This window comes from Cervus canadensis, chromosome 13 (assembly GCF_019320065.1).
Source record: "Cervus canadensis isolate Bull #8, Minnesota chromosome 13, ASM1932006v1, whole genome shotgun sequence".
NCBI lineage: Eukaryota > Metazoa > Chordata > Mammalia > Artiodactyla > Cervidae > Cervus > Cervus canadensis.
This window is the reverse complement of record NC_057398.1, coordinates 27,200,515-27,225,489: the sequence shown is the minus strand read 5'-3', so window position 1 is coordinate 27,225,489 and position 24,975 is coordinate 27,200,515. Positions and strand designations below refer to the sequence as shown.

At 51.4% G+C, this 24,975-nt stretch overlaps 1 protein-coding gene across 6 annotated transcripts in view; it reads right to left on the bottom strand.

The window, feature by feature from the left end:
- The window catches only part of KAZN (kazrin, periplakin interacting protein), a 1,309,958-nt gene that overhangs the window by 147,780 nt on the left and 1,137,203 nt on the right, over positions 1 to 24,975 (bottom strand). The gene's annotated exons all lie outside the window — the stretch shown is intronic.

The window sequence follows — 24,975 nt, the reverse complement described above, 5'->3', positions numbered from 1 at the left end:
CAGCACGCCAGGCTTCCCTGTCCCTAACTATCTCCCTAAGTTTGCTCAAACTCATGTCCACTGAGTCAGTGATGCCATCCAACCATCTCATCCTCTGCTGCCCCCCTTTCCTCCTGCCCTCCATCTTTCCCAGCATCAGGGTTTTTTTCAATGAGTCGGCTCTTCACATCAGGTGGCCAAAGCATTGGAGCTTCAGCTTCAGCATCCACCCTCTAGGGGAAAAAAATTACCAAAACACAAGGAGGAAAAAGAAAGAAGGCCCTGCATTGGTTACACCCACCAACTCATGACGTGGCCCATCCATGTGCCAAGCACAAAGCTCATGGCCAACCAGGAGGAAGCAACTTGACTGAGGCCTCGCCCCTGCAGGGAGAGCCCAGCCCTTGCCTTCTTTCCCACCCGAGTCTGAGTCAGCAGCAAAACACCTGCACCTGTTTCCTTCTCCACCCGTTACCAGAATACAGAGAGCAGACTGAAGCTGCTGGCCGACTGGTCAGAGAGCGAGTTCTCCCTGGCCTAGTTCCCAGCAGGAGAGCTCCCTTCCTAAGAAGCCCGGGGGAAGGAAGACATTTATGTCCCCATTAAAAAAAAAAAATTTTTTTTGGGGGGGCCACACTGTGTGGCAATGAGGATCTTAGTTCCCCAACCAGGGATCAAACCCTTGCCCACTGCAGTGGAAGGACACAGTTTTTTTTGTTTTTTTTTTTCCATTTATTTTTATTAGTTGGAGGCTAATTACTTTACAATATTGTAGTGGTTTTTGCCATACATTGACATGAATCAGCCATGGATTTACATGTATTCCCCATCCCGATCCCCCCCCAACCTCCCTTTCCACCCGATCCCTCTGGGTCTTCCCAGTGCACCAGCCCCGAGCACTTGTCTCATGCATCCAACCTGGGCTGGTGATCTGTTTCACCCTTGATAATATACATGTTTCGATGCTGTTCTCTCTAAACATCCCACCCTCGCCTTCTCCCACAGAGTCCAAAAGTCTGTTCTGTACATCTGTGGGAAGGACACAGCCTTAACCACTGGACCATCAAGGAAGTCCCATATACCCCCATTTTATAGACAGTCAAACTGAGTCTCTGGTGGCTCAGACAGAAAAGAATCTGCCTGCAATGCAGGAGACCTGGGTTTGATCCCGATCCCCTGGTGGAGGGAATGGCAATCCACTCCAGTATTCTTGCTTGGGAAATCCCATGGATAGAGGAGCCTGGTGGGCTACAGTCCATGGGGTCGCAAAGAGTCGGACATGACTGAGCAACTAACATTTTCTACTTTAAACAGAGGCCCAGAGGATGGTGTCTGGAATCTACTGCCTTGACTGCTAGACCACTGGCTACTACAACCCGGAAGCACACTGGAAACACTCTGGCTGGAACGCTCTGCTCAGTGTTTAAGAGGCATCAATCAACTCAGGGGTTAAACACATGTGCAGCAAGCCGCAGGCCCCCGCAGATGTAAACAATTACAGAGAAGTGGGCGACCAGGGCCCGGCCAGGGCTCTCCGAACGACGCCAGCACACGAGGGCGGCCGAGTCTGAAATTCCCGAATCTTCAAATTCCCGAGATCCGTATCTCAACCAGATCTGGGCTTTTAGAAGAATTTAAACCAGATCCAGGCTGCAGCCCAGACAAACAGCAAACCTGGAAGGCCCACTGTCTCAAATGCTGCTTGAGAAGGTGAACTAAGAACAGGCGTCTCCCACTTGACCTCTACGTCCTTCAAGTTCCTCACCTATAAAATGGCAACAAAGATGGTTCAGAGCAGCAGTCCTGGAACTCGCTACCTGGATCACATCCTGGCTTAGTTCCTGACTAGCTGTTGGACCCCAGCAGGTCACTTCTGTGTCCTCATATGGGGAATGAAGGTAACAATGGTATCTGTCTCCCAGGGATGCAGTGACAGCCTATGAGCAACAGATAAAAAGCTCCAAGTTGGGGCCTGGCACAGAGTGAGCCCTCAGCCAACGCTGGCAGCCAATTCTGATGCAATCAGGAGGATGCCTGACCCCACGGGGGGGGGGGTGCAGGGAAGGAAGAGGGCATCTTGGGCTCCTGCAGTGGGAGGTGCCCAAGGCCGTGGAGCCTGTGAGCTGCAGGGTGGTACACTGATCTCTGTAACTCGCTCCTGATTATTCTCCAGCCCAACTGAGCAGCTGCTCCAGGAAGAAATAAAATATGCTTTGCATACTTTAAATGTTTCACTTATGAAAACTAGTGGGGCCGCCTTTTGAAATTGTTTAGCAATAAAGTCAGTAATGAAACCTCCCGAGGCTCTCACCGCCGGAGCCCGGGTCAGGGAGCCTGGGCGGGGGCAGGGGAGCAGGACAGGCCGGCCGCCAGCGCGGAGCCCACAGGGGCTTCCAGAAGGCGCCATCTGGGATTTTTCAGAGGGGCACTGGGATCACATCCTGGTGTCCTGATGTGAAATTGGATCCTCCCGCTGGAAGTCGAGCCCCAAGCCAGCCGGGGGCAGAGGGGAGGGCCCTTCCGGCCTGGGACGCTTTCCCACACTCCAAGGGCACCCCGGTTTCCAGCCAATCGAGTTAATTGAAAAATTACCTTAGGCTGAGAAAGAGCAGGCCCAGGACACGTGGGCTGGTTCACAGGAAACCCTGCTTGGTCTCTGGCATGACTATATCTTCAACAACCTGTATCTGGAAGGCCAGGGAACGTGCTCAGCATCCCAGGAACGGAGGAAGCTCCACGTGCCAGGCACACCTCGGAGGGTGATGTGATGCCCACATTACAGATGAGGAGACGAAAGCACCGAGACCAGGGCTGGCTGGCTCCCCTGAGATGCTTCTTCCCAGAATGCTCTTCTTCCACTTGCCCAGGGGTCCCCCAACCCCAAATCCTAACAAACAGAGCTCAAATGGAAATACAGGATGCAGACCAGCTAGCAAGGCCGGCTGGAGGCCTTCTGGCCAGCCTGGAGCAAAGGCATCTTCACATTCAGAGGCTGCCTACACTCAGGCTGATACTGTTAAGCTGAGCATAGTGCTTTTCACTTTTTCTTCACAGTGCTCTCACCTCTCTTAATGCTTATCACCCAAACCCCTGGGAAGATTACAATGGTGGGTTTTACTGTCCTCATTAAGGGGCAGTCAACCAAGGCCCAAGGAATGGTTTCTCCACTTGGCCAGCTCACCCAGGGATTCTACGATGCATGAGGCCTGGGCCCACTTCTCCCACCTTGGTCTTCCTCCTGACACCCTCCTACTCCACCCATGCAAACGGCTAGGTACAGCCCTGCCTCTCTGGACTGTCTGGTCCATTCCCATCCTCCTCGTTCCCCAATCTGTTCAAAGAGCCTGGAGCACCCCCAGTCCATCCCATCTCCAGAGGCCTTTGCAATCACCGATCCTGAGGCCTCAAGTGCTAAGTCGCCTCAGTTGTTGACTGACTCTCTGCAACCCCATGGACTGTAGCCCGCCAGGCTCCTCTGTTCATGGCATTCTCCAGGCAAGAATACTGGAGTGGGCTGCCATGCCCTCCTCCATGGGATCTTTCCAACCCAGGGATTGAACTTATGTCTCCTGCATTGGCAGGCAGGTTCTTTACCACTAGCGCCACCTGGGACCAACGGAGGCCCTACAGCTCTGTCCCTTCTCCCACTGTGCTACAACTTTCAGGATTTAAATAACCTTATTTAACCCAGGGAATTTTAGCAGTGTGGTCTATGAACCAAATGTATAGTCGAGACACAGAAAAATAAGTGATATTTGTTTTGGTGGGGGGGAGGGTGGGGAGAGCAGTGGGATGAGGAAGGCAAACTCAAGTCCCTGAGTTACTACGTCTGTGCACAGAACTTCTCCCCGCATAAGAAAACGCCACCTGAACTCAGAAGCTGCACATCTGACTTCTAGCTTTGACAGATCCTCACTAAGTACCTAAGCTGAGTGACCAGAAACACCTCAGAGGCGAGTGGACCTGAATTTGAGTCGCAGACACTCACTGACCTCTTTCTGCCTCAGTTTCCTTACCTGTAAACTGGGGCAATAACAGTACCCATCTCATGGGCTGCTGTGAGGATGACATGAGTGATTACACCCATACAGCCCATATAGACACACGGACTATACACATATAACAGTGCTTGGCACAGTCTGAGTGCTCTGTGTAAGTCAGTTTTCCACCCTGCCCCTCCACCTTCCAGAAGACACATCCTTCTGTTCTGAGAACCTCTTCACACCCTCTGTCCAACAGCCTTGTCCTTGGATCCCCAGGGGCTTCTCCTGGGAACTCCTGACCCAAACCCCCGGGTAGAACATTTCTTGCTGAGCAGTCTCCAGAGTGGGGCTCCCAGCAGCTCAGTCTGGTCACTGAGGCAGTACCCATGAGATCCTAATCTGAAGGCATGGAAGCCCCCTCTATCTTGCCGCCCACCCTCCCTCACTTTTGCCTGTTTACGGGCTGAGAAAGGCAGAGATGCAACTTGAATTCCTGCTTTGAGCTGCCGCCAGTTTGCCACCAAACATCTCCCTCTCTGTCTGGCCCACTCCACCAACATTTCGCAAAGGTCAAATGCTTACTCTACTCCGCACGCTGCCTCCTGGGAGAGCAGAGGAGAAAAGAATTCAAAAAATGTAAATTGAAAAAACCCCACTGCTCGCCATCCCCCACTCGGCCCCACACACACTGGTGCATGCATGCACGACCCACCCCCAGTTCAACAAAACACGCAACTGTGTCCCAGCCCCTTGATCTTAAAAAAAAGTAAGAAGACAGAGCAACGATACAGAATTTCAACCCACAGTGACCAGCGCCTAGGCTGTCTTCCTTGGAGGAATACAAATGACCTTGCCAACCTAGAGTAGGACATCTCTTGCACAGAACAGCATCCGTCCAGGTCTTTCTGGAAGCTCCTGGCAGGAACCATGTAGTATGCATCTCAGTACCAAGTACAGTCCTGAGAGCTGAGGTTAGTACAGGGCACGAGCTGGGGGCAAGGGAAGTCTTACATCAGGCTGAAACTCCCCAGGACCGTGATCTTCTGGCCAGAGGTGCTTTCAAGACCAAACATGCTTTCCTTTGAAGTCTCTCTCTTCCACGGCCCTCCCCCCACCCCAAGGGAAAATGACTCCAACGAAAGGAGAGCAGGTTCTAGGCTTGCCTGCAGCAGAATCCAAGTGTCTGACTCGAATGAAGGAATGAACAGAAAGAGAAAGAGAGGAATTGGAGGTGAACGGTTCTGAGCAGGTCAAAGACGTTTTTTTGGTCTATACATAGCCGCATGCGTGCGAGTGAAGTTGCTTCAGTCAGTTGTGTCCAACTCTCTGCAACCCCATGGACTGCAGCCTGCCAGGCTCCTCTGTCCATGGAATTCTGCAGGCAAGAACACTGGAGTGGGTTACCATGCCCACCTCCAGGGGATTGTCACAACCCAGGGATTGAACCCACATCTCTTAACGTCTCCTGCACTGAAAGACAGGTTTTTTCCCCATTAGTGCCACCTGGGAAGCCCATAGACAGCTGACCCTTGAACAATTTGGGGTTAGGGTGCCTACCCTCCACACAGTCGAAAATCCTCATGTAACTTACAGTCAGCTCTCAGAATCTTGTTAGATTCTACTATCTGAAGATGGTGTAAGAGTGTAGTATTTACTATTGAAATAATCCATGTATAAGTAGACCTGAGCAGTTCAAACCCATGTTGATCAAGGGTCCACTGTATTTTATTCTCACAAGCCTGCCTTCTCCTGCCCTACTCTGGTGAGAACTTCTAGATTGTTCCTCTTCGTCTTCCCCCATCCACAAACTTCAACCCTGAACATCCAGCCTTTCATCCACATCTTTCCTGGTGCATCTGAAACAGTCTGGATCACTGAGGCTGCTCAAGGGGAAAGAGAAGAGATATGTGTGACTTCCCAGGTAGCTCAGTGGGTAAAGAATCCGACTGCCAATGCAGGAGACACAAGAGATGCAGGTTCAATCCCTGGGTCGGGAAAATCTCCTAGAGAAGAAAATGGCAACCCACTCCAGTATTCTTGCCTGGAGAATCCCATGGACAGAGGAGCCTGGTGGGCTACAGTCCATAGGGTTTCAAACGACTGAGTGTACATGCACCTAACTGGGGTGCATGGGCCTCGGAGGCTGGAGTGTACACCAAACAACACACACACATCACACTTCGCAGATGCTTCAAAACTTCTTCTACAGTTGGGCAAAGCAGCCGAAAATAAGCCAACTGAAGAAGCAAGCATCCTAACCAGGAGCAGGTGTTAGCATTGTGACTGGACTTGTAACAAGAAAAAGCCCCGCGTGCTGTGGGCTTGCTACCACATCCTTCGGGGAACTGCAGGCGGCTCACCAGCCCGGCCTGGGAGGTCACTCCTTCCCCGGTGGCAGAGGGCACATAGCTGTGGACATTCCAGGAATCCGCAGCGAACCCCCACGCACACCCTGGTTGCTCTTCATCCGGGAGACCCTGGACAACAAAGCCCAAGCCCAGGAGGCAGGGGACGAGGGAACAGCAGCCCTCTGGCCCTTCTCCAGGTGAGCTGACAGGACAGATTTCAGCAGAGACCACGATCTTCTGCTAAGATCCCTTCAGTAATCATGAAAATTAACCCACAATAACCCACTGCCCAGGAAATGGTTCCTGCTCCTGATCTCTGGAGAAAGCTATAAATCTCCTTCCAAATTAACATTTGCTCTGCATGCACACCTGCAAAAAGCTCATGTAGGGGAAGTTGGGGGGCAGGGAGAAAAACCAGACCTCCAACCCAGGCTGGTCTGGTTTGGAAAGGGAGGTAGGTGGCTGACTCAAGTTAAACATTTCCAGGCAGAGAAATTCAATCTCCTATTTCAAGGGGGCGGCACTGAATGTATTGTTTTTCTCTCCAACCTCCTCTCTGTATCTCCTGGTTGCATGCACATGTTCAGAGGACCCCCTTGCCAAGAGGCAAGTGCTGTTTATTTGGCCGTGGATGTTACTTATGGACCCCAAAAGGAGGACGTGAACTTGTCCCTGGATGTCTCTTCCTTCTGACCTAAGAGCTCTCAGTGCCAGGGGTAGGGGGTGGGGGGTGGTGGTGTTGGGTGGTCTGCAGAACTGTGACCTAATTCCATAGCCCTGTGGCCTGGCCCGGGGCTATAATACCAGCCCCACCAGCCCTAAGTGCATTGGATGGAGTTCCTAGTTCCCTCTCCCCTTGCCTTCTGCCAGGGGGGCCCGCCTGATGTCCCCAGGCTCCTGAGGAGTCTTCTTAAACATCAGGAGAGCCAGGAACACACGGCTTGGTCTGGGGAACATTCTTTCCTCGGATGTGCGGGAAGCCAGCAGTTTTCTCCGCGCTCACAAAGGGCTCCTGGTGGGAGATGAGGAGACTAGAAGGCTAACTCAAGCTGGGTCGATCAAGGCAGGACATCCCGTCCTCCAACTTCCCCAGCACAATCTGCTCTGCCCTGGCTGGGATTAAAAAAAAAGATGCTAAGAGAAAGGAAGCTGGTGCAGGAAGGTGTACTGGCTCACGGGCCACAGCGGCTGTCTTCTCGGGTTGGGCGGGCGGGGGAGGTGTCAGCATATTGAGGAAATAGATTTAGCATGCAAGATCCTCAAATGGTAGGACATGGGCTAATGCTATTGTGAGATCCATTCGGGGCTCAATATAACAGTGAATGCTTAAAAGGAATCAAAGACTGTAAGGGCTGCTGGAGAGGAAGTGTGTTTCCAGTTCTTGCAGGTGTGCCAGCTCAGGAGGAACACCTGTACTGGACAGGATGAGTCAGTCTGTCTCCCGAACTTCACTGCTTTCCCACGGCCCAGGAAGGCAGCAGCTCCATATATCAGGGACCCCGCCCACCCTGACAGACACGGCACATGGAACAGTCACCTGACCCAGGGTCTTACAAGCTGTGGATGAAGCTGAGACCAAGCAGATTCTCTGTCTCCCAGGCATCTCAGAGACTGAAAAAAGTCATGCAAGAGCAGACCCCCTGGCAGGGCAGTAAAGCAAGACGGGCAGTTTGGGAGAATCCTTGGAAATTCTTAGGGGGTGTGGCACTGGAGATAGGACACTGTCCCAGGCCTCCAGTGTGAGCATCCAGATCCCACGTGGCTGGCCTTGGACTTCTTGAGGTTGCCTTTGTGTCCTTATAAAGCAGCCCTCCTCTGATTTGAACGTCTTCCTGTGAGCACCTGCTGTTTGCAGCTAAGACACCACCCTGCAGTAGGAGGCAGGGCCCTCCCTGGGGGTCACTGGGCTGGGTGAAGGCTCAGCCATGGCCATCAGACCTGGCAGTCCTAAGTCTGTGAGGGGACGAAGTCCAACGACTTCCCCAAGGCTCAGGGCTCACTCACGCGTCCTCTCACTCGGGCTCACCCATGGTTCTCTGCGCCCATCCCTGTCATTTACCTCCCCTCATCACTGCTCAGCACAGAGCCCAGACATGGACCGTACACCACGAAAAACAAAGTAAAAGCTCAGTCATGGCCAAGACTCAATATCCCAACAGGCAGAAGAGTACCTGGTGTGTACAAGGCCGGATGCACACATTCCCCACCCTATGGAAAGGTACCTCCAGTACTGCCCACACCAACCAAACCCCATACTTAACAAACATCTTCTTATTATTTGCAACCCATTTGACATGCCTTATTAATAAAGGAGCATGCACGCATGCTAAGTCACTTCAGTCCAGTCCGACTCTGTGTGACCCCATGGACTGTAGCCTGCCAGGCTCCTCTGTCCATGGGATTCTCCAGGCAAGAATACTGGAGCAGGTTGCCATGCCCTCCTCCAGGGGATCTTCCCAACTCAGGGATTGAACCCTCATCTCTTATGACTCTTGCATTGGTAGGTGGCTACTTTATCACTAGGGCCACCTGGGAAGCTAATAAAGCAGTGACTCCATTTATTACTTACCTACTGTACAGCAGGTCTTGCTGGGTGGGTTCCCTCATTCCCATTACAAGATGAAGAAACTGAGGCTTGGAAAGATGAAGCACTGTCCCCAAGGGCCCTGCTGTGGGCTTCTAGCAACTTGTAAGTCTCTGACAACTGGAATGGGTGCTATCTCTGAAAATCTCATTGACAAGATTTACCTTGCCCTGCAGATTTTATCTCCTATGGGTCACTGACCCTGGACTTTTCCAACTTGGCACCTTTCCAGCAAGCCCTGTATTACTCCAGTGCCTGTTATGGTATAAGGCTAATATAAATGATGTTTCCTGAGCACCTACTATGTGCCAAGCACCATGGTAAGTCCTGTGCACAGGTCATCTCATTTCATCCCCACAAAGCCCTGCTGGATAGGAAGAGCACCCTCAATTTACACAAGGAGAAACTGAGGCTCAGAGGAGTTAAGGAGTTGGGGATGATTTATACCCAGGCAGTCTGGCTCCATGGCCTTGAGCACCTGGTACATGGTCTCCATCATCCCCATATTTAGGGCACTAGGTCCAGGGACCTGTCTTAGGGTGGGGGCTTGTTCTCCTCCCTGGAACTGATACTGAATGAAATGGGAGCCAGCACCTATGCCCTAGGCTACACCAGGAACAAACGCAAGCCAACTATGCCCTTTTGCTCAATTCTCAGCTTCCCAGGCTGCCCACTCCCTGCCCTGCTGTGAGAAGGTAGCCGTTGCCTGCTGGGGATGCTATGAATTCAGGTCATCTCCAGAGGGAACCAGTCAGTGCTCTCCAGGGAGATGGCCAAGCTCCAGATGCAGACCAGAAAATCTGACTCCTGTGGGAAGGCTGGGCAAAGCCAGACGCTGGCTGGAGCGCCCAGGGCACCAGCTGCTGCCACTGACCTCAGCGTGCTCGGCAGTACCAGGGACAAGGCAGGGGGCTGGCGAGGGGCACCTCACAGCATGCGGGGGAGCAGGCACAAGGGGTGGGGTGGGGTGCTCACATCAAGGCCACCCAGGCCCCACACTCAGGAAGCCAACAGTTCCCAGGGTCCTCCTACAAGCCTTCCTGGGACAAGTGTGACTTTAAAAAAAAAAAAAAAAAAGCTTAAACAGAGGGATGGGAGAAAGAGAAATAAGGGGTCGTGATGACTTATGCCCCAGAGACTATGAAGAATCAGAGACAGCGAGTGTCCAGCTGGTCCTTGAAAATAAGGAAGGAAAGGGGGAGACAGTAACAACTGACAAAAGAGAAAGCCTGGATCCTCCACGGAGTTCTAGAACAGGGTCTGGCCCAGGCTAGGGGCTCAAGAAAATCTGCAAAATAATTGACTGATAGTGTCTACATTGGAGGCTTTCCTTTGATCCCACAACATCTAGTGAGGGGCACATACACACTGGCTGAAGGAAGGAATCCTCACATTTCACAGAGGACAACTCCTGCCTCTGCCTCCCAGCTTCCATTTCTGTGATGAACATTCTCCCCAACTTTTCTTTGGCTAGTACCCGACTCTCAGCTTGTGTTTCCCTGGAGACTCACAAATCCCTACCCCAACCTATTCCAAAAGCTATAGTTCTTCCAGTAGTCAAGTATGGATATGAAAGTTGGACTATAAAGAAAGCTGAGTGCCAAAGAATTGATGCTTTTGAACTGTGGTGTTTTTTTTTTCATTTATTTTTATTAGTTGGAGGCTAATTACTTTACAATATTGTAGTGGTTTTTGCCATACATTGACATGAATCAGTCATGGATTGCAGAAGACTCTTGAGAGTCCCGTGGAGCGCAAGGAGATCAAACCAATCAGTCCTAAAGAAAATCAGTCCTGAATATTTATTGGAAGGGCTGAAGCTGAAGCTGAAACTCCAACACTTTGGCCACCTGATGTGAAGAACTGACTCATTGGAAAAGACAGTGATGCTGGGAAAGATTGAAGGTGGGAGGAGAAGGGATGACAGAGGATGAGATGGTTGGAAGGCATCACTGACTCAATGGACATGAGTCTGAGTAAACTCCGGGAGTTGGTGATGGACAGGGAGGCCTGGCGTGCTGCAGTCCATGGGGGTCGCAAAGAGTCGGACACGACTGAGCTACTGAACTGAACTGAACCTAGTCCAAGGAAAGGCACATGACCTGAGCCTGCCAATCAATGCATTCCTTGCTACTGGACTATGTGATTGGCTCAAAGCTATTGAATAATTAAAACTAGCCAATGAGAGTCAGATCTGGGATTTTTGCTAGAAATACTGGAAATGAAGGACTCTCTACACTAGAATCTCCAAAAGATAAAATGTTGCTTAGACTTGTTTGGGGTCACTTTTGCCTCCTAACTAGAAAGGATAAAGCTCAGAGGAAAGGAGAGCTGGGAGATGACAATCCTCTGAGCCTCTGGATGCAGATATGCCTGAAGCTTGCTTATGAAAGTATTAGTCACTCAGTTGTGTTTGGCTCTTTGCAATCCCCTGGACAGTAGCCCACCAGGCTCCTCTGTCCATGGAATTCTCCTGGCAAGAATACCGGTACTCTTGGAGTGGGTTGCTGTTCCCTTCTCCAGGAGATCTTCCCAACCAGGGATCGAACCCCAGTTTTCTGCATTGCAGGCAGATTCTTTACCATTTGAGCCACCAGGGAAACCTGCTTACCTCTGACCAATTCAGTTATGGGGAGCTACTGATTTCCCTTACTATAAGTCAGTTGCGGTAGTGTTTCTATCATTTGCAACTCAAATAGTCCTGTAACTACATGACTCTGGGCAGGCAGTAGGAAAGTAGGAAGTGCAAACAATACAAAGCCTAGTGTTTTTTCTTTAACAAATAGTATTAAGCTTTAAGGACAAACCTCTCTGAGCCTCAGATGCCACCCTGAATGCTGGTGATCACACCTCCCTACCTCACAGGGTGAACAGGAAGAGTAGCCAAACCCTCCTACAACCTCTGTTATCTTTTTTTTCTTTTTCTTATCTTTTTCTCACGCTGCATGGCATGTGAAATCATAGTTTTGCAACCAAAGATCAAACCCGTGGCCCCTGCATTGGCAGCTCAGAGTCTTAACTACTGGACCACCAAGTAAATCCCAACCTCTGTTATCTTTAACATGTTAAGGCCAAGAGAAGCAGGAAACCCACAGTCCTGGGAGAGACAGGCTGTCAGGGGCACCTGTGCAGCGCTCACCACACCTGAGTCTCTGGCTGGAGTTTGCAGAGCTGCCGCACGACCCTTCCACTTGACAAGGAGCCCCACCCAGTTCAGACCCACAAGGCAGCCACAAGGAGCTTCCCACCAAGGCTGGCACCCTCGAGGGACAGAGTCCCTTTGATATTCCTCACTTCAGACTCTGCCGTAGCTCAGGACAGACACAGGTGAGGCTGCAGAGTCGACTGTAGTGGGGACAGGAGAGTAGTGGCTACTGTGGGCTCCAGCCAGACTCCAGCTGGACTCCGAGCTGAATCCTACCTCCTCTGCTTCCTGGCTCTAGGTCTTGGGGCGAGTTTCTTAACTTTCCTGTGCCTCAGTTACTCCATCTGGAAAATGGGATGATTAATGTACCTAATTTATTCCAGTTGTTTAATGCAGGCGACCCTGCAATGCAGGAGCCATGGGTTCTATCTCCAGGTTGGGAAGATTCCCTAGAGGAGGAAATGGCAACTCACTTCAGTATTCTTGCCTGGAGAATCCCATGGACAGAGGAGCCTGGCAGGCTACAGTCCATGGGGTCACACAGAGTTGGACATGACTGAAGTGACTTAGCATGAGTGACTAACACTTAACACTTAGACCAGGCTCCCCTGCGTGATTTTCACAAGTGCACATAAAGTGACGAGACCTTCCAGAGAGTCTCCCAGTGACAGGGGTGTGGAGGGGAAGCAAGAGTCCCTCTAAGCAAACAACTGCTCAGAACACTGGTACATCCACCTGGCAAACAGCAAGTCTCTGAAAAGAACCCACAGAACAGAACCAGCAAGTCAGCCCAGAAAGCAAGGAGGTGGAGCTGGCTCAGTGACAGCAAGAGGGCGGGGCTCTGGCCCACGGTCATCAGGGCTGGCCACAAGCATAAGCCCGATCACCTTGGAGAGATGGTCACACGGGGACATGTGGTCTTTGGGGAAGCCACTGATGCCACCACCGGAGCCCAGCAGGGAGGGGAGAAGAGCTGCTGGTCATCCTAAAACCCCTGCAGCTGCCCAAACACACAATCCAGCCTCCTCCAGCTGGGCCCCAGCTAGCTTCCACGCCCAGTGAATAGGATCCTGGCTTAGGCTTGAGGACAGAGAAGCAAACAATGAAAAAATTCACTGATGTAATGGATTCTTATTTTCTTCCACGCAAGCGGCAGGGGTGCAGAGGGCTTCCCAGGTGGTTCAGTGGTAAAGAATCTGCCTGTCATTGCAGGAGACGCAGGTTAAATTCCTGGGTCAGGAAGATCCCCTGAAGGAGGAAACCCACTCCGGTATTCTTACCTGAAAACTTTCATGGACAGAGGAGCCTGGTGGGCTACAGTCTATGGGGCTGCAAACAGTTGGACATGACTGAGCACGCGTGCACACTCCCCCTTCAGGGGGTTGTGCAGCCAAGTACAACCACCAGTCCTAAGATGCTCAGCTTCTGAGTTAGGACCCCAAAGGTCTGCAGAAGCCTAATTCTAGAAAGGGAATTGTCTAGGCTCTGTCTGGACAAGTTGGGGGAGCAGCGGGTACCTTAGGAAAATTTTCAATGACAATGGCAGAAAGAGCTTTTGGTGCCTAATTTTCTGAAAATAACCTGACGAATGCTGTTAAGACTTGCTGGCATGACATTCATAATTCCCAGTAGAGTATTTGTTAAGTGTTCAATAAATATAAGAAAAAAAATTTTTTTTCTGAAAATATCCTCGACTTTTAAGCACAATGAGGGGAAGACTGTTTTGTGTAGGACTGTTTTATCTACAACTGTTTGCCAGATACTAAGCAAGGATTCTGTTCCACACAAGTGTGCTGTAATAGTCTGCAGAATAAATGAACCGAAGACCCTCAGGGACTCCATCACATTCAAAGATTCTGGAAACTGAAATGCAAACTTTCCACATGTTTGTGGAGATACAGTGACCAGGCAGTAAGAATCCACCTGCAATGCAGGAGACTGGGTTCGATTCCTGGGTTGGGAAGATCCCCTGGAGAAGAAAATGGCAAGCCACTCCAGTATTCTTGCCTGGAGAATCCCCTGGGCAGAGGAGCTTGGCAGGCTAGAGTCCATGGGGTCACAAGAGTCTGATATGACTGAGCGACTAAACCACCAACCACCAGTAACCAGGCGATACAAAGATGAGGGCAGGGGTCAGACTCAATGGACTCATCATCTTACATCATCAGACCTGGCCCTCTGGCTGCTGGACCTGAGAACAGGGTCCAGGGCAGAGGAGTGAGGCCAGCAGCACCCAAGCCACACTCCCCAACCATCCCACTTCTGGCTCTTTTGGTGGGTCGCAAATTCCAAGAGGGAGGAGGGATGTACTTACTCTCCAAACCCAGCAAGTCCTGGTGGGGCTGCAGGTGTTCTCCATACGCCGCCCTCCCTGCCAGGGGAGGTCCATCCAAAGGTGCGCCAATACAGCTACCAGATTCAAAGTCGCCTAAGGCCCTTCCTGGGCTTCCCTGGTGGCTCCGTGGTAAAGAATCTGCCTGCCAATTCAGGAGACGATCCTTGGGTTGGGAAGATCCCCTGGAGAAATAAATGGCAACCTACTCCAAGATTCTTGCCTGGGAAACCCCACAGACAGAGGAGCCTGGCATGCTGCAGTTCACGGGGTCACAAAGAGTTGGACACAACTTAGCGACTGAAGAACAATTAATAACAAAGGTCCTTCTAGCTGAGAAATCCACATGTGTGTGTTTTCTCCCTCTCAGAGCATTTCCTAAAGCTTGACTCTGTGCTCCAGGTGAACGAAGGGAGGCAGATACGTAGGTGCCTTGTGGCCCTGCCCACTTGGGGGGAAGTTTAGGAGGAAGGCCCTGAGAAACTCCCCGGGAGGACCCTGTGGCAAGGCAATGACTGTGCACAAAGGGGCCGGAATGAGCAAGACAGACTTTACATCAGGGCTGGGGCCCAGGACAGGCTGCAATGTACAGGGTGGAGACATAGGAAGGAGAAGGTGAGGGGTGGGAATGAGTCAGCTGGTCCATGGCACAACGAGGAGACCCCGAGCCCCTCAACAGCAGCCAGGAGAGGAGCTGACACGGCTCACGGCTCCAGCACCCCGCCCATGCAGAGCAGGTACTCAACACCTGTCAAGTAGACGAACCGGGAGCTTTGTCCGATGCAGGGAGAGGTTGGGGAAGGGCATCCTTCTGGTCCCAGCTAAGGGTTCTAGATAGAAAACCCTAAGCGAAGTGAGGACGGGGCTGGTTTGGCTCAGCTTGTCAGCACCAGGCACCCACTTGGGGCCTGATGAGTATTTATCCAGTGAGCGATCCAGTAAACAAATGGGTAACTGTGATTTAATAAAGACGTGCTCAGCTGGAACCTGAGTGGTGGGTCAGCCAGACCATCAGTCGATGCCCAGAGACCTGAATGAGCTGGAAGTGAGAGCGCAGCCAGAAGGTCACTGCCATCAGCGGAGGTGCGTGGGGGTCAGGAGTCAGGCAGGTGAAGCCTTCACTGCTGGGAGGGTAGGGCTGGGAGGAGGATGGCTTTCTATATGGCAAAAGCAGCTGAGTATGGCTGCCAAAACTGAGTGCCTGAAAACCACTGCAATACAGACAGGGAGACCAATTGCTCTGGTTTGCCTGGGACTGAGGGGCTTCCCAGGATGTAGGGCTTCCAGTGGGCTTCGCAGGTGGCTCAGCGGTAATGAAAGAAAAGGCAATTCATTGCAGTGTTCTTGCTTGGGAAATCCCACAGACAGAGGAGCCTGGCAGGCTGCAGTCCATGGGGTTTCTAAAGACTCAGACACAACTTAGCAACTAAACAATAGTAACAGAACTTTCAGTGCTGGAACCAGCAATGTTCCAAGCTCACCAGGACAAGTCGGTTCCTGGAGGCACAGGTCTGCCCTCACCAGCACGGATGTGGTACGAGCCACGTTTGTAAGGTGCCTCTGAGTGTGCAAAGCTCTCCCGGATCCACAGGCTCGGGTAAACGCGATCACAAATCTGTGAGCTAAGCCAAGTTCCGTTTCCACGGAACGAGGAAACTGGGGTTCAGAGGTGAACGATCGGCACAAGGAAGGTTCCACAGTGGATCGGGAGCATGGCCATGTCTGAGCTGGCCTCCAGCTCCCCTGCTTTCTGTAAATACTGGGAAGACATGAAACAGACAAGCGCTGTCTGTTGAGCACAGCTGTGAGCTGTGCCAACTTCCTTCAGGCTGATGGATGCCAGGGGAAGCAGCAGGGGCCTGCCCCACGAAGCAGGCCTGGGGGCCCCAGGGAAATCGGCCCATCTGGCCCTCCGCTCTTCTGAGATTCTGGCATCGGGTGGGCAGCTGGCCACCACCTGGGATGCTGGGAGAGACGATGGGGGTGGAGGTCTGCTGGCCACTGCTCTGCCTGCCTCTCCTGTCACATCCCCATGAGGGCCACTCCTCGGGTAAGGCCAGGATCCCCGAAGACCCTTGTACAAGGCAGATGGATCATCTCGCCACACACCCAGCAGTCCCTGGGTGTAGAAAGGTCTTGGCAGCTCTTGGAAGCTGGAGAGAGGACAGGCCAGGGTAGAGGGAGGGGGGAAGAGGGAACAGGGTGGGGAGAGGAAGGAGAAGACAGAAGAGATTTGGGGGAAATTTTTAAGTGGAAGGAGCTTCCTAGAGCAGTCTTGCTGAGTGATTGGTTTCAAGCTATATAGCTGCATTAGCATTGCCTTGAGGGGTCTGTTAAAACCCAGACTGAGGGGCTCACTCTGGGTTTCTGATTCTGCAGGCCTGGGGAAGGCTGAGGGTTTGCAGTTCTAACAAGTTCTTAGATGAGGCTGATTTACTGGTCTTGGCACCCCAACTTGAAAGCCACTGGCCTGGTGCTGGTAGTGGGGTGGTAGGGGGTGGGGGACAAAGGCAGAAAGGCACTGATGGTCTGCTGGAGACTGAGAAAAACCCCCGACAGTAAAGATGTAACATGCTGCAGTGTTTGGTTCACAAATTTCAGAAAAGATCAAAATCACCTGGGGGTGGAGGTGATGAGTTTAAAGAGCATATTTCTGGGGCCACCCCAGATATCTGACTGTCCAGGTTTGGCAGAGGATCCAGGAACTTAAAAACCTAAACAGCTCTGAGTGGTTTTGAGGCAGGTGATCCGGGGACCACATGGAAAAGCGGGACAGCCTTAGAGGAGCACGGTGGAGAAACACACCTTGGGCTTCACGCGCTGTGATGGGCCAAAGGCCTGTCTGTGGTATCAAGCCCTGACTCAGGACCAGCTGTACCAGCCAATACCGTGGCCACTGGCCACATGCGGCCTTTAAAACAGATTGAAATTCAGCTGTGTGGTCGTACTAGCTACATTTTAAATCCAGCGGCTACCACACAGGACAGTGGACCATTTTCAGCTTGGCAGAGAATTCCATAAGATGGTTCTGGCCCAAAGAGATCACAGTGACTGCCTCTTTTTCCCTTTCTGTAAAAGGGGGCTCCTTGCTGTTCTCTTCTGGGTACAAAAGAGGGGAAAGAGTCTACCCAGGGCAGCCATTGCTAGCCCGCATCTAAAGACCCCCTGTACCCCGCTGCTGGAAGGAGGCAGTCCAACTTGGTGGGGGTGGGTCTCCCAGCTAGAGGGGGACCACAGACAGAGCCCTCCCACTCTGCCACCAAGGCCCCTTGACCCCCCGACCCTGAAAAAGCCGAGAAAGTCCACAGGGTATAAGGTGATGGAAACAGTCCCCACGGCTCCCATGTGTACTGTGGACTCGGCAAGAGATGCCAAGAGGAAGCACAGAACAGGCCGCTCAGCTGAACACGTCTGTCACGGGCACAGCGTTCAGACTAACAACAAAAGGGACCCAAGAGGCAGGGGAGGAGGTGGCCTGGGCTGGTGGGTTTGGTACCAAGTCTGAAGAGTCTGGATGAACCACGGTCAAGAGTGTGGTCTCCTCTGACTCTCAGCACCCAGCCCAGGACCTGGCCCCTCGGAGGAGCTCAAGCAAAGAGGAATATTGGTTGAGTGAAAGGTTGAGTGAGTGCTAGTGGCGGCCTGGGGCAGAGAGCAGGACATCCGAGCAAAAAGGCCTAACTGGCGGCTTTCTCACCACAGCACAGTCTTGTGAGAGCACAAGACAGAAAACCATGTGCCTCTTTCTAAGAGATTCTGGGGAAAGGGGCAGGGGGGTGGAGGGAGAGGGAGGGGAAGGAGCAGGAAGAGGTGCAGGCGGGGAAATAGATTAGAAAAGAAGTGGGATTGAAATAGGATGCTCACGTACCTGATGTCCACTCTGGGTCACCTGTGGGAGGGGAAAAGGATGCTGCCAAGGGTGACGTCAGGGAGCAGGGGGCCAGCCAGAGTGTGTGGCTCCCTTGCTCCTTGCTCAAAAATTAACCGAATCCCAGAGAAGTGGGTTTCCCTGGTGGCTCAGCTGGTAAAGGATCCACTTGCAATGCAGGAGACCTGAGTTCTATCCCTGATTTGGGAAGATGCCCTGGAGAAGGGAACGGCTACTCACTCCAGTATTCTGGCCTGGAGAATTCCATGGACTGTATAGTCCATGGGGTCGCAAAGAATCAGACACGACTGAGCGACTTTATCACTTCACAGAGAAGTGAATGGCAGAGGTTCTCCAAGTCTGATCCATGGAAACCCCACATCAAATTCACCCAGGGCACTTGATACAAAATACAAGATTCCCGGGCCCTTCTGCAGACCTACAGAGTCAGAATCTCGAGGCGAAGCCTGAGAATGTGCATGCTAGTAATCACCCTAGACTGCTGTGATCCCCAAAGTCTGAGGCACCCTTCAAAAGGTCAGAGGGAGCCAGGGAAGAGGGTGAAGGGAGAGAACGCCCAGCTTTGCCAAGACATCCAAGTACCTTTGTAAGTTTTCACATCTGACCCTGGAAACTACCCCACATGACACCTTGGAGCATGATCCCTTTCACGTTCCAGGCCTCAGTTCCTGAGCTTCGGAGAGGGAGTAAATTGACCCCATCCCTGCCCAGGTTTTCCTCTCAGGGCTCTGCATCCCAGGTTTCCAAATGGCCAGGGTCAAACCTCCTGTCACAGGCCAGCTGGCCTCTTTGGATTCTTGCCGGGCCAGAGGCGTGGGCTGTCTACTGGGGCCAAAGGGCAGCTCTGGGCCCCAGGGACCCTCTCCCCAAAGGTACCTGGCTTACTGGATGCTGTTATGCCCAAGATGAGAAAAAAAAAAGCATCACAGACTCCGCCTGGTGCCCCAGGAGCTCTCAAGGCGTCGTCAGCTGATGAATGAAACCACAGGGAAGAAGAACAGGAACACAGGTAACAAAGTGCCTGGCTCCTGGGCGGCCCTCAGTAAATGACTCTTTTTCATGAATATGACCTTACCAAACACAAATAAGGATTCTTCCCTGCCCGGGCACACAGGACTTCAAAGTTAGGAGTACCCTGGCAAGACTGAGGGAATAAAGCATACAGGAACCAGCAGCTATTGTTTTTACTTCTCTCCAGGCCCCCAGGGAGAGCTTTCCGAAGCTTCTGTACAATTAAAAGGTACCGAACACAATGCCTGTGATAAAGTTACAGCCCAAACTAGTTGGGAGCCTCAGCCAGTCTCCAAATCCGGGTGGCAAGAAAAGACAAGGCAGTCAGCACCTGCAGACTGGCCACTGGGCGGTGAGTGTTCCCCAAAGTGGTCCCCTAAGCCCAGCTTGATGCACTTGGAGGGTCGCCACCACTGAACCCACCAGCTCCCCTTCCCCCTGGCCTAGGCATAACCTCATCCAGTTTAGGGCCAGGACACTAGGTAGGTGGCACACACGTACCTGTCGCACCTTTGTGGCTGTTAATTTCTTCTAAATTTGGGGCTGTGGCAGCACCAGCTGGGCTAATGCCATGTGGTGAGGAACTGCCACAATCAGCATCTTCTAACCGACTTCTCTTGAAGGCATCCAAACAGCAGACAAGAGAAAGTCTGAAGTCCCCACCTTCACGGTAGCTGTCCCAAGAGGGACAGAGGGCCTGGTCCTTGAGAATAGGAAGCAATCCTGACTTTTCCCCTCCTGGAAAGGCACTCATCTGATGCGCTCAACATGAAACACATTTACGGAGAGTCAATTCTTAAAAAATAACTATACACACAGGCACGCACACCTTGTAACCACAGTTTGCCATCCTCTCTGGAGTGTTTATAGCCCTTAGTGACTCACGGTAAACACAGGATCCCCACGGCAATTGCTTTGGACAGCTTTAAGGACACGCTTGGTATGCTTATCTGCTGGGGCTAAAATCTGTGTACATGCCAACGTGCCTAATTTTCCACTTTGGTCAACGGGCCGTGTTCTGGGGGAGAGGCGCTAACACCGAGGGGGTGTCTGCTACCGTCCGTGAACCATGCGTGCTCTGTGGCTCTTGAGATGATGGGAAGGGAAAGAAAATCCTCTTTGCCCAGAATGGCTGGAGGGTCCTAGCAAGTCACCCAGTTGGCTCAGCTGGAATATTAACATAAAACACAGAGGCCATTCTGGAAATTTCCTGATGGCTCAGAAGGCCAAATAAGCAGCTCACACACTGTCAAAAACACCTGTCCCATCAAATCCCAGTATTTCAGACTTCAAAAGTTTAACACATTTTTGAGACTTCTCTTGCAGTCCAGTGGTTAAGACTCTGCACTTCCACTGCAAAGGGCATGAGTTTGATCCCTGATCGGAGGATGAGAAGGTTAGGTAGCATCCTCAACTCAACAGATAAGAATGTGAGCAGACTCCAGGAGATAGTGAAGGACGAGGAAGTTGGGTGTGCTGCAGCCCATGGGACCACAAAGAGACACAACTTAGTGACTGAACAACGACAACAACAGTGGGGAACTTAAGATCCTGCATGATGTGGCCAAAAAATTTTTTTTAAATTCCACACACACACACACATTTAAGTCCTTTGTATTCTGGATAAATGGGAATCCCCCCATCCCTTATGGCATATGTAGCAGCAGGCCCCATGGGTATGAAGGATGCTAACCATACAGATTCCTGTCCAACAACTCTGAGGTGGGTAACAGGATCCCATTTTAGAGATGGGTAAACTGAGGCTCAGAGGAGCCTGGCAGGCTGCAGTCCATGGGGTCACAGAGAGTCGGACACACACACACACAGAGTAACACACACACACACAAACTGCGGCTCAGGACATTAAGTAACCTGCTTGGAGACAAATAGCCAGGAAGCAGTAGAGCTGGTGAATTCAACCAGCAGGTTGCATTTGATTCCAAACCTGGTGCCCTGTACCCACTGCCCTGGTGGAAGGATCTTTCAGTTCCTCCCCCTGAACAGTTACATAGGGTGGAGGGGGCTGGGCCACAGCAAACTGCCTGAGCAAAACCAATGGAAAAACACATTCAAAGAGCAGTGACTTTCATTCCTGAGTGTCCAGAAGAGACAAGCCCCCGGTCATCTCTCTCCCACCCCATTACAGAGGAAGCTCACTCTAAACCCTTTCGGTCCTAGTGGCTGACTTTCAAAGAGCATCCCCAATTCCAGTGTGGAGATTGAATCTCCCCCTCACCCAGCAGAAATTCTTTACAGAAGGGATCACACAAAGCTGACCTAGTGAGGAAATTGCTAAAGGCACAAAGATAAGCAAATGCTTGAGTTGCTTAAACCGAGGAATGTCAAGAAGAGGACAAACTTTTTTTTAAGAGATAAAAATTTAAAGGAAAAAGGGACCTGACACTTAACGTGGGTCTACTTTCTTGAGATCACAATGAGGTGCTCTGAGGTTTACAACCTGGGGCCAAGTCCTGGCTGTGACACCTACTAGCTGTGAGATCTCAGCCAAATTTTCTGAGCGCCAGTTTCCCCATCTGTGGACAGAATTAGCAATCGCATCTACCCCTGGGTAGCTGGAGGACTAACGAAGACAAAATCCAGCATTTGGTGAGCACCAAGCGTGGCCCCTGGACATCCAAGGTGGAGCTAGTGGTAAAGGAGCTGCCTGCCAATGCAGGAGACATAAGAAAAGTGGGTTTGATCCCTGGGTTGGGAAGATCCCCTGGAGTAGAAAATGACAACCCACTCCAGTATTCTTGCCTGGAGAATCCCATGGACAGGATCCTGGGGGGTACAGTTGCAAAGAGTCAGACACGACTGAAACAACTTAGCACGCAAGACTGGCCCCTGGGAGGGCAAGGGATGGGAGCCAGTATACAGGTACATAGGGCCTGGCCCCCTCCTCCGGGGAGCTTTATGTGAGGGGGAGGGGCAAGAGAAGATAAGAACTTAAATGACTAATAAAGAAGGAAGCCTGGGAGGCTTCAGATTTGGACAGATAAAGTGCCCAGTCTACAAAAATACTAATTTACCAACAACTTAAAAAAAAAAAAAAATGACTTGGATGGGAATTCCCTGGCAGTCCAGTGGTTACGACTTGGGGCTCTCACTGCCAAAGGCTGGGTTTGATCTCTTGTCGGGGAACTAAGATCCTATAAGCTGCGTGGCCAAAAATTAAAAAAAAAAAAAAAAAAAGACTTGATTTCCTTTGTCAACCAGCAATATCCTCTGTCTTAGGAACTCAGCACCCACGCACCTCCCCTCATTCTTTTCTAACCACCTATACTAAAAACCACCCACTCCCATTGCACTAACCCCTCACCTGGTTTTTTCTCCTGCCTAGCCTTTACCATCCCCTGACACATCCTGTGGGTCTTTGCCTACTGGAAATCTCCTCCCACAGAATACAAGCTCCATGGAAACAAGGGCCGCAGTCTTCTCGCTGCTACTTCAGCCATGGCAGCTACAACAGTGCCTGGAGGGAAGAGATGCTCAAGAGGTGTGACTGAACAGAGGGACAATCACAAGGGAATCATTCAAGTTCTCATCTCAGAAGGCTCTGGGACCACCTGAACCCTCTGTGGGGACCCTGGAAGGAGCCTCCCTCTGGTGGAGTCACTCCCCCCACACCAACAGGGAAACTGAGTTACAGAGTATCTCAAGGTCAAACAGATGTGGGGCTGCACCGGGTGCAGACCAAGCACCGTGTCTCATTTCTGCATCACCTGCTCTTGTCCGCAGTATGCACGCAAATGGTAACCTCTCCTGGACGTGGCCCCACCCAGGAGGCCAGGGGTCAGCAGAGGTCACCAGCACACGGTCTGTCACCCTGACAATCCCAGGATATCACCTATGAACAATGTCAATGTGCCAGGCCTCCATCCCACCAAGCGAGCATCCCTTCTCCCTTTCCCCTTCCCCAAACCCCTAAAAGTGCCAATTTTCAGACACTGTCACCCAGAAGGGTACTCTTGCAGTTTCTTAAACTGAGCTTTGCATTGGGCAGGGGAGTAACATTCTAAGATCCTGAAGTGAGTCACCTCACAGCCTGGCTAAAATGTCTTATTTCAGTAGTAATTTTGACTTGCAGTTCTAAGCCTGAAGACTTCGCACTGACCTCCCAGAGGAAAATCCCTCATGACAGCTAATGGGTGAGCACCCGTGTCCATGCCCAACTACCATGGACTTTCTTTCTCTGAAACTGCATTTGGTCTTTAAGATCCACAGATCAGAAGAAGGTGAAGGGTGGTGGGGTAGAGAGAACTCAGAACTTTCTGATTTAGCTGCTGGCTTGATCCTGTTTCATACCAGTGATGCATCAGGAAAGAAGATGCCCACTGCTCTCTGCCCTAAAGGGACACCAAGAGGGCCACTGGAGTAACAGCCACCCCCCCACCTCAGAGACAGGCTTTTCTCAGCTACACCATGTCATTAGGATGTTGTTATCATGATACACAAGTGGAGTCTATATAGACACAAAGTAAACAGATTTATCTCCAGCCAGCCCTCTTCTACATGTGTACATAATAACAGCCTCCATTGGCCCAACAGTCAGCTTGGGATCACAGAAGTATTTTACAGACAAACAGATGTCATCTCAACATAGTTCAGGAGAGGGGAGATGGAACAGATTAACAGTTCATCCTGAAGAAAAACTGAGTCAGTAGGGGCATCAAAAGGTGACCCACAAGTAAAGCTGATGACTTACATTCATCAGCATCAGCTATGAACTGGGCAAGGTGCTTTGCAGACATGAGCTTCTGAATGATCAAAATGTATCTGACATTATTAATATCTCCACTTTACAGATCGGTAAACTGAGTCTCAGAAAGATCAAACAACCTCCCCAAGCCCTCCCATTTATTTATTCTCTGCATCTATGTTCTGTTTCATAGCAAGTTGTCTTGGGTACTAACTGCTCTGTGCAACAGGGGAGGAGGTGGGATTGGATCCTGCAAGCCCAGCTCCTAAACCAAAGGCCGAGGGACTCAAGCTCCTTTCGGGCCTCAGTGTCCCGCTTCCAGACCCTTGGTGACCCAAGACACCAGTTGTTCCAGAACACCAATGCAGCTCAGCTAATCAGAGTCAGTTGATTGGTGGTCCCAGCTCCTGTGGCTAGAACTCTGACCTCTGGAATTCCATCTCCTGGGGAAACTAATATGGGCTGCCTGGAATTAGGAGGCCTTGCAGTTGGCTGTTTTTAGGAAAGAATTATCAGGGGTTTCCCAGTTGGTAAGCTTGCTGCCTGGGAGAGGCATTCTGGTGCCAAACCAGACAGAATTTGAAATTCCAGTACCAGGGCTTCAGGGCTTTGGGACTTGGGCAAGTCCCTTAAACTCCAGCCTTTTCTGACCTCATCTTCCTGGAGATAACACAGCCTCACTGCCAGGGTCGTAATAAGATTTTAAGACACTGCAAGTAAATTACTGGAACACATGGGTGTTCAAGAAATAATGAATAATCATGTGGTCCACCTATTCCCGCCCCCCCCGCCCATTTTTCCTAGAAAAAGTATTAGAACTTCAAACTGATGATGACAGTCTTCTCGGAAGCCCTTCGTCTTCCAGCTTCCTACCCTAGAGTCTGGAGGATCCAGGGGTTCCTGTGCCCCACCCTCCATGACCTAACTTGAGCTGGGGAGGGACCAGCTGAGGCCGGAACAGAATGGAACCGGAGCATCCACTCTGAACGTTTAACGCTCAAA